At 45.2% G+C, this 8,144-nt stretch overlaps 1 pseudogene; it reads left to right on the top strand.

Annotated features, from left to right (window-relative positions):
• The first annotated feature begins 731 nt into the window (after positions 1 to 731).
• LOC125082951 (spermatogenesis-associated protein 31D1-like) lies at positions 732 to 2,945 on the top strand (annotated as a pseudogene).
• The last annotated feature ends 5,199 nt before the right edge of the window (positions 2,946 to 8,144 follow it).

The raw sequence follows: 8,144 nt of genomic DNA, 5'->3' as shown, positions 1-8,144 counted from the left end.
AAAAGTTAATCTATGAAAAAGCATGATAAAAATAATATTTTTGAGCTCTATGTACTCAAAATAAGTTTTATGAGACTGACGTGTTACCTACTGCGCTAACGAGTCACCTTCAAAATAAGTTTTAAATGTATGGAATATGCATCGGTGCCTCATCTCTTTCAATTCCTATAACAATTCTATAATGTAGATAGATGAGGAAACTGCATTTTAAAGTTTATTTTTATTTTTTCTTAAAGAATTTACTTATTTATTTGATAGAGAGAGGGGAGGAAATCTTGAGCAGGGAGACCAGCAGGCAGGGGGAGAAACAGCCACCACACTGAACAGGGAGCCTGACTGAGGGCTCTATCCCAGAACTCAGGGATCATGACCCGAGTCAAAGGCAGACACTTAACCAACTGACCACCCAGGCACCCTGAGGAAACTGCATTTTATAGTAGTCAAATTACTTTCCCAAGTTTATGAGGTAGAAAATGCTAAAGCAGAGATTCAAGTCAAAGTCTCTTTGATGACAGTGTAGTACGTCTGAAGAATTATGCTATACTCACTCATCTCCTGATTTGTATGTTTTAATATCAAAACATAATTTAAAAAACATAATTATGATAGATTGAAATGTTCACCCTGCAAAGTGCTGTGAACTTGAAGTAAATCCTCCCAACCCTGGATGGGGATCTAGATTCTGATTCCATCTCAAGGAAGCCTGTTCCAGAGAGCTCACCACCCCCAGAGAGCTCTGGTGGGTTGTCTACTTATGTCCCAGCAATCACAGGCATTGACCCCTCCAGCTTGTCAATTTTAGACCTCCCTCAGTGGCAAACTCATGCCAAAGACTTCTTCCCTTCAACCCTGGCTCCACGTGATTTCCATCAAGCCCTCCATTCTTCAGACGCTTCTTCCAGGGGAGACCCTGCAGCCAACCTTGTAGAGCCTGGGAACCTCTCACTTCTCAGCCCTGATGCCCTGGCACTTCTAGAGAAACAAGTCCAAAAGAGGTGTGACTTCCTCAGGTGAAAGGAAACAAAGGGTTCTTTTCCAAAACAAACAATTGTTGATACGCATGATGTGGCATCCTCCATTCCTTTCTGGAGTAGCAAAGACCAATCAAAGGAGCTGCTTATGCAGCAGCAGCACCCATACCCTGCAACCTTGGAGGAGGGCCATTTACAGCAACCCCCCATCCAGCTCTTCTGGGGTCTCCAAAACTCCGCATAGTGAGTCCTTGTTCTCTGCTGCCGATGTTTCAGATAATTGTTCCTCCATCTTTATTTTCAATAGAATCTCAAATGCCTCCATAGAGCAGGAATCCCCAGTAGTTCCCCATCCGCTTCCTCCATCCTTGCCTGAGAACCCGCCTCAACTCCTGCCTCAAACCCGGCCCCAACCCATCCCTCATGTCCAGCCCCAGGCCCACCTTCAATCCCCACTCCCAGTCCTGCCATCTGGTCCTCTACCAGACATCAAGGTCTGTGGAGACCTCAGAATGAATCTGAGAGTCTCATGTCAAATGAAATGCAACACCTGGAATGGAACGTGTTGCAGAAGGAGCAGGAATGTGCGTGGGGTTTACCCACTATTGTCCAATGATCCCAGGAGGACTTTTGTCCTTTGGCTCCTAACCATTCTCAACCCCTGGGCCTCCCAGGCCCATGCTGCCATCTCTATCCCTCCTAGACAGTTTTCTATCAGTGATGAGTTTCGGAAAAAAACTAGAGAGTCACATTCAAAAGAGGCTCATTCAACACCAGTGGGGCCTGCCCTACAGGATCATTGAGTCTCTAACACTGATGATGCGTCCAAGTACTCTTCCACTGCTACCTGAGTCACAGTGTTATCGTGGACCCTCATGGATTTCTAAGAGACAAAGCAAATTGAGTGATTGTGAAAGTATTTATGAGGAGGACTCAGAAATGCTTCATCTAGATAATGATGACTTGGCAAAGTACAAAGATGACCTGGAGAAGCATAACAATGACCTGGAGAAGTACAGTGATGATGTGGAGAAGGACAATGATGATCTGGAGAAGGATAATGATTACCTGGAGAAGGATCAGGGACACAACCCAGAGAATGGCCCCAAAAATCTGTTGAGTGACCTGAAGAGCTCTTTAGATAATGATATGGAGTATGATTCTGAGAAAGAACTTAGGAGCCCGTCAGAGAAAAACTCCATGGTGTCTGTGGAGACTATGGGACAAAGACAACTTGAAAATGCCCTGAAGATACATTTACACAGAAAGTCTGAGGAAATCAGTGAGGGTCAGTTGCCGGGGACTGTGCATAATTCATGGCATACTATGCAGCAGACATCACTACTTTCTGAGAAATCCCAGACTGAAATAAAACAGGGAAGTTTGCCACCATCAGAGGTTGAGGACTACTCCCTGAATACCTTCCAGGAGCTTCCCTTTGTTGAATCTAGTGCAGAAAAGATGCTGGAAGCCCATATTAAAAGGTTTCATTGGAGGATGCTATGGGGCCTTCCCTCCAGGGTCCTTAAATCCATAGAGATCTTTAAATCAAGAAAGGCCACATCCCCATCCCCTTGTAGCCTTTCCTGTTCAACCAATCCAATTCCTGCAACAAATTCAAAAGCTGGGGGCTTCAACTCCTTTAGAGGAAGCTTGAAATCTCTCCATGGAGACAAAGCAGGAACAGCAAATTCAGCCCCCATTCCAGATGGCCCTCACCCTGCCACCTCAACTGTGGGCAAGGAAGAACAGAGAATTCTGAGGCAATCACCCTCTATTCTCAACCATCAGTTTGCAGAGGATGTCCAGAAAACTAAGGATTGCAGACAGACTCTAAAACCTGTCAAACATGTCACCATAAGCAACGGTCAGTCCTCAATGCCTCCTGTAAGGCAAGCTGGGGCCAGACATGAGCCAAAGGATAAAGTGCAAATTCAAGTGGTAGAAGAGGAGGGCAGCAAGGCAAAAAGATGAAGAATCCAGAACCTATTGTTGTGCCCACAGTGTCCAGGAAGATATCCAGGGCCAAGGAACTTGATGCAGGTCAACCACAATCTAGAATTTTGACAACCAGCAAGCCAGTAAGGTCTCAATTTATAAAGCAGAATGAGCATCAAGTCAAAACTACCATCCCACCAAACATACCAATTCTGCAGGATCTAAATCATTGATCTCAAAGAACAACACTTGCATGGGTTTAAAGCTTATGCTGGAGAAGAGGGAGCATAGCTGGGGTCCAAGGCCAATGCACTGGACCTGCCCCTGCATCAGATTGTTTGACTTTTAAGGCCTCACTGACTCATGCCCAGGGTGTCTCCCCTGGGGACATGAGAGCTTCCCAGGTGCTGCATGTACATCCAGAGGACACAGGAATTTACTATGGAACAACAACAGGAGCCCTGGGTCCCTAAGCATGTTATAAGGATGTGCCAGAGTAAGAATCCCCGACCTGCTGCAAAGACCATGAGGCCTCCATGTTCCAAGGCACAAGAGCGTGGTGGAGGGGATGCAGGACTGGGAACATCCCAACCGAGAACAGACAGTTTCCCTACTAAAGTTGTGGCAATGAAGAAGAGGTTCCCTACTGAGAACGTGGTATGGAAGGTAAAGCTAGGAAGCCAGCCTTCCCAGACCTATCACAGCTGGGTCAGCTGCCTCCTGAAAGCCTTTCCCAGAAGGGTCAGCCTCCTTCTGAAAGCCCTTTCATTAAAAAAAAAAATGAAGAATTTTTTGCAATGGCTTACTCCTGGGATAAAATGCAAAAGGCAAGGAAACTCCCAGGAGAAGTGCAGTCCCCTATCTGTGGAAAGCGGAGGCCTACTTAGTGGTAGAGCTGCCTTTACTGGGATTACCAAAGCTCAGAAAATCATGACAGCCTCTGGGAAGTTCCAAGAGGAGAAAATAAGGCGTCGGCATGAAATAGGCAGCACCTGCCCTCAGCAGCCCATTCCCTCCCCAACCAAGTTTGGGAAAACTCAGCAGAAAGCACAAGTGCAGGCGCAGGCACAGCCTGTCCCAGGGTATCCTTTCAACTACAGGGTTCTGGCCCGAAAGGAGACAAATACCAGGTCCTGCCAGCAAGAAGCTGTCCAAGTTGGCCAAGGCCTTACTGGAAGTAACAGACAGCTCAGTAACAAGGACAGGCAGCCCCAGAAAGTTGTGGCACTTAAGGACCAGCTACCAACTCAGAGGTATCCTCTCTCCATGCCTCTCAGGGAGCCTGCACCCCACCCAAATGCCACCTGTGGGCATCAGGCTGCCCAGTGGACTCCGGCCACTCTCCGGACTCCTGAAGGCACTGTGTGCAGAGATGTGTCTCTACTATTTAGACAGAAAACTTCTCCAGAATTTCCAGTGAGAGGGTTTGTGGAGGCATTTCCTACCCTAAAATAATCCCTTGTGAGGAATAAATATTTCTCTAATAACGTGTTGTCTGTTCTGTGTACTGTCTTGGAAGCATGGGTTTTGGGTAACTCAGTTCAGCTGTTAATGATTGCTTCCTTCGGCTTCTGAAAGGTGACCAATCTCCTGACCTCTTGGGAAATATGTATCATGTGCCCCCCAAAAGCCCACAAAAGCCCATTCCCTCTCTGATGAAGTTTGAGGAGATGGGCTCTCTCTCCTGTCCCATGGCTTAGCCTTACTGAAAATGTATAGTAGCTCACCCCTCTCCCCTCATTGAATGTTTATACCCTTTACAGCAATTCTTCTATATCCGAGGAAGATCAAAGAAGGTATAGTTTTCAGAAAATAATGATTAAGCCACTATTGTTTCTTCACTGTTACTGTGTTACAGTAGCTTAATCATGACTTAGAAGTCAGTGATCAGAGGATCCCACAGGTGGGTGAACGCTGAATGGGAGTGTTTTTCAGGGGGTGGGGTCTTATTTTGGTTGATCTTGGGCTGATTGGGGTAGCATCAAAGAATACCCTAGATGATGCTGAAGAATCTGTCCTGTGAGTCACGTTAAACTTGACACTGATGTTTCCAGTGGAAATGCTTCCCTTCCCTGGGTGTTTCTTCAGGCTGCTGGACTGAGGATGTTTTTTGCAGAACAAAAGCATCACTTAGCTGTTACTGGTAGGAATGTTGACAAGGCAGCTACCACCTTCCAGGATAAGACACCTTTGAAGAAATGAAAAGGTGAAAGAGGGACCTTGCTGGTGGAACAAAAGTTTATGTCTAATCATCCCCTTCTCAGGACCCTGTCCCACTCCCCTCCTTCCTCAGTCTGATCCAGGCACCACCACTTTGAGGCAGACTGGAATCTGGCACAGCGTACCGATGCCTTATACCAAAAAGGCATGGTTCTGTTCCTTGAGTATGCAAGCAATACCTGCAGGCTGTCAGGCATGGCATCCCCTTTGGGGGAAGGTGATCTTGGTGCCTGCCTTCCATCCACACTTGATGACAATATATGATACAGCCTTTACTATGGCTAGGATGGCGGTATGCCACCTTCAATATTCACGGCCTTAGTGGAGCCATGGTAGCTCTTCCCCAGAAGACATGCAACTTATGAACCAGAGGTGAGTTCTAGACTGTGTACCAGGATACAGATGTTTGGGGGCTTATCAAGGAACTCCATGGAATGCTTTTTTTTTTGAGGGGGGGGGCAAGACGGCACACATTCCCACACTTAAAACAGGGCTCTGGAGTGAAGGCAACTCCACCTCAGACTGGGACTCAAAATGGGGTGACTGTGCTAGAGAACACCTGAAGTAGTCTTCTGGACAGTCTCAGGACTGCTCAGTGCTAAAACATAAAACCAGATGTCCATGACCTCTCTCACTACCACACTTGTAGCTTCTTGTCCAGGTTATCACTGACCCTACACTTGAATGTTGGGGTCACAGAAAGAATGCAGATTTAATGCTGTGGAGGCCCTGAGGGGGACAAGAAGTGGGAAGGGGCCTCGGGCAGGAGCCTGAAGAGGTGAGGAGGGGGTACAGGAGGCTCTAACATCTATGCAGACAGACCAGCCAGTAACCCAGCATTCCGGTTCCTACATAATCTCATTTTACAGTCCATTATGGCCAACCCAGTGCACTTCGTGCCACCCTGTAGAGCTTATTACCGGGGATACTTCTGCCATCAGAATACTATAGTCTGACATTCTGTCCCTCTGCCTCATGCCCCTGTCCTTCCAGCTTATATGTCCCTGTTAATTTTTCTACTCCACATCATTCACTTTCCACTTCTTGCCGATCCAGCAAGGCCTTGCTCTTCCTTTCCTCACTCTCCAAGGTATAACTGATGGCTTGTCGGGTAACCAACATTTAAAAAGCACCAGTCCAGCATAGGAAGTAGGGTCCATGGTACTGTAACAGCGTTATCTGGTGACATGTGGTAGCTGCAGTTCCGGTGAGCATAGCACAGCATAGAGTTGCATACCTGACACTACTGTGATATTGCATCAGCCATTCTTCAGTTAAAAAAACAAAACAAAACAAAACAAAACAAAACAAAACAAAACAGGCTGTACAAGTGGACATCCCATCTAATCCCCTTCAGTCCTTCCTGTCTGGCAAAATCTTGTCTCTGCCTTTTTAAGAAATGCCTTTCTGTATGTAACTGATTATTGTTGGATTAAATCTCCCATGTCAAAACTGAGTCTAATCACAACTGAGTCTACTGATGCCACATGAAATCCAGCCCCAGCACTACCTGGAAATCATTCATTCACTCTACAAATACTTATCCAAGACTTACTAACTTGAACAAAATAAATGGAGTTAGGTCACTATTTCCTTAGTAAATTCTCTCCTCAGTGTACCCAGATCTAATTTATTTTATTCCAAATTTTATTTGACAGAGAGCAGGAGCACAATCAGAGGGAGTGACAGAGGTAGAGGGAGAAGCAGGCTTCCTACCAAGCAGGGAGCAGGACTCAATCCCAGGACACCAGGGTCATCACCTGAACCGAAGGCAGATTCTTAACCCACTGAGACACCCAGGTGGCCCTCAGATCTATTTCAAATTTCCTTTACTTTCCTCAAACTTAGGCCATCTTCACTTGCCCAGCAGATGTGCTGGAGCACAGCTCATAGAGGAGCAAGAAAGCAGTGATCGAGCCTCTCACAAAACAAAATGAAACAAACCCAAATACTTCCAAAAAAATCTCCCCATTCTTCTTTTTCCTCTTCCTTCCTGTTATATGGAAAGAGGTTTCCTTCCCAATCTCAAAGGAAATATACTTTCCAAAATGTCTTTATTGAGAGAGAGTTAACTTCTAGTCTTGATGGACTGATCCACCCTTGCCAGGTCTCCTTCTGACCCCTCCTCCCTGTCCTTATGAGGCACCCAACATCTTTTTTTTTTATGTTTTTACTACATCTCTTTTTAAAAAAATGGTTTTTAATACAGAAACATGTCCAAGAGCACATATAACAATATAACTTTTCACATATCCGCCACCCAACCTGCTCTATTAAAAGCCCCTTTAAAACACCTTGCCATCCATCTCTGAGACATGCTTGTGTCCACTTCGAAGCTCTCACATTTCTTTGGTATTTATCACCTGTGCTACACACTTATTCAAAACAGATGTACTCAGCATTTGTGATGAAAAGGCAGTGGGCTTTAGAGGCTTTGGCAATCAGTTCTGCTCTGCCTCATAATCAACCCTGAGGAGGCATCTGAGTGAATTCCTCAATGCACAGAAGAAGTAATCTTACGGAGCAAATTCAGGGCAGAATTTCATTGTCCCTTAATCACTCAGTAACTGTAATATGCAAAAAGCATAGAAGAACACTGTATATGTTGTTGAAGCCTTGACGTTGTGTGTTTTCAAATATTTAGAAGAAAAATATGTCCTGTTACTTTTCAAATAAACTACTGTGTTTCACCTATAATGGAGTAGATAAAATACTCCCCTCTTTCCCAAAATGCCATTAACAGTAAAAATTTAGATGAAAACTGCTCAATATCATTAGCCATCAGGAAAATGCAAATCAAAATCAATATTTACCAAAACTTCACACCTATAACGATGGCTAACATCAAAAAGAATACAAATGTTGGTGGGAATGTGGAGAAATTAGAACCCCCATGCAATGTTGGTGGGAATGAAAAATGGTGCAGCTAATTTGGAAACAGTGTGGCAGTTGATCAAAAGTTAAACATAGAGTTAACATAAGACCCAGCAGTTCCACTTCTTGGTATCTACTCCC

This window comes from Lutra lutra, chromosome 13 (assembly GCF_902655055.1).
Source record: "Lutra lutra chromosome 13, mLutLut1.2, whole genome shotgun sequence".
Classification (NCBI taxonomy): Eukaryota; Metazoa; Chordata; class Mammalia; order Carnivora; family Mustelidae; genus Lutra; species Lutra lutra.
The sequence above is the reverse complement of the archived record's forward strand: the minus strand, read 5'-3'. Positions and strand labels throughout refer to the sequence as shown.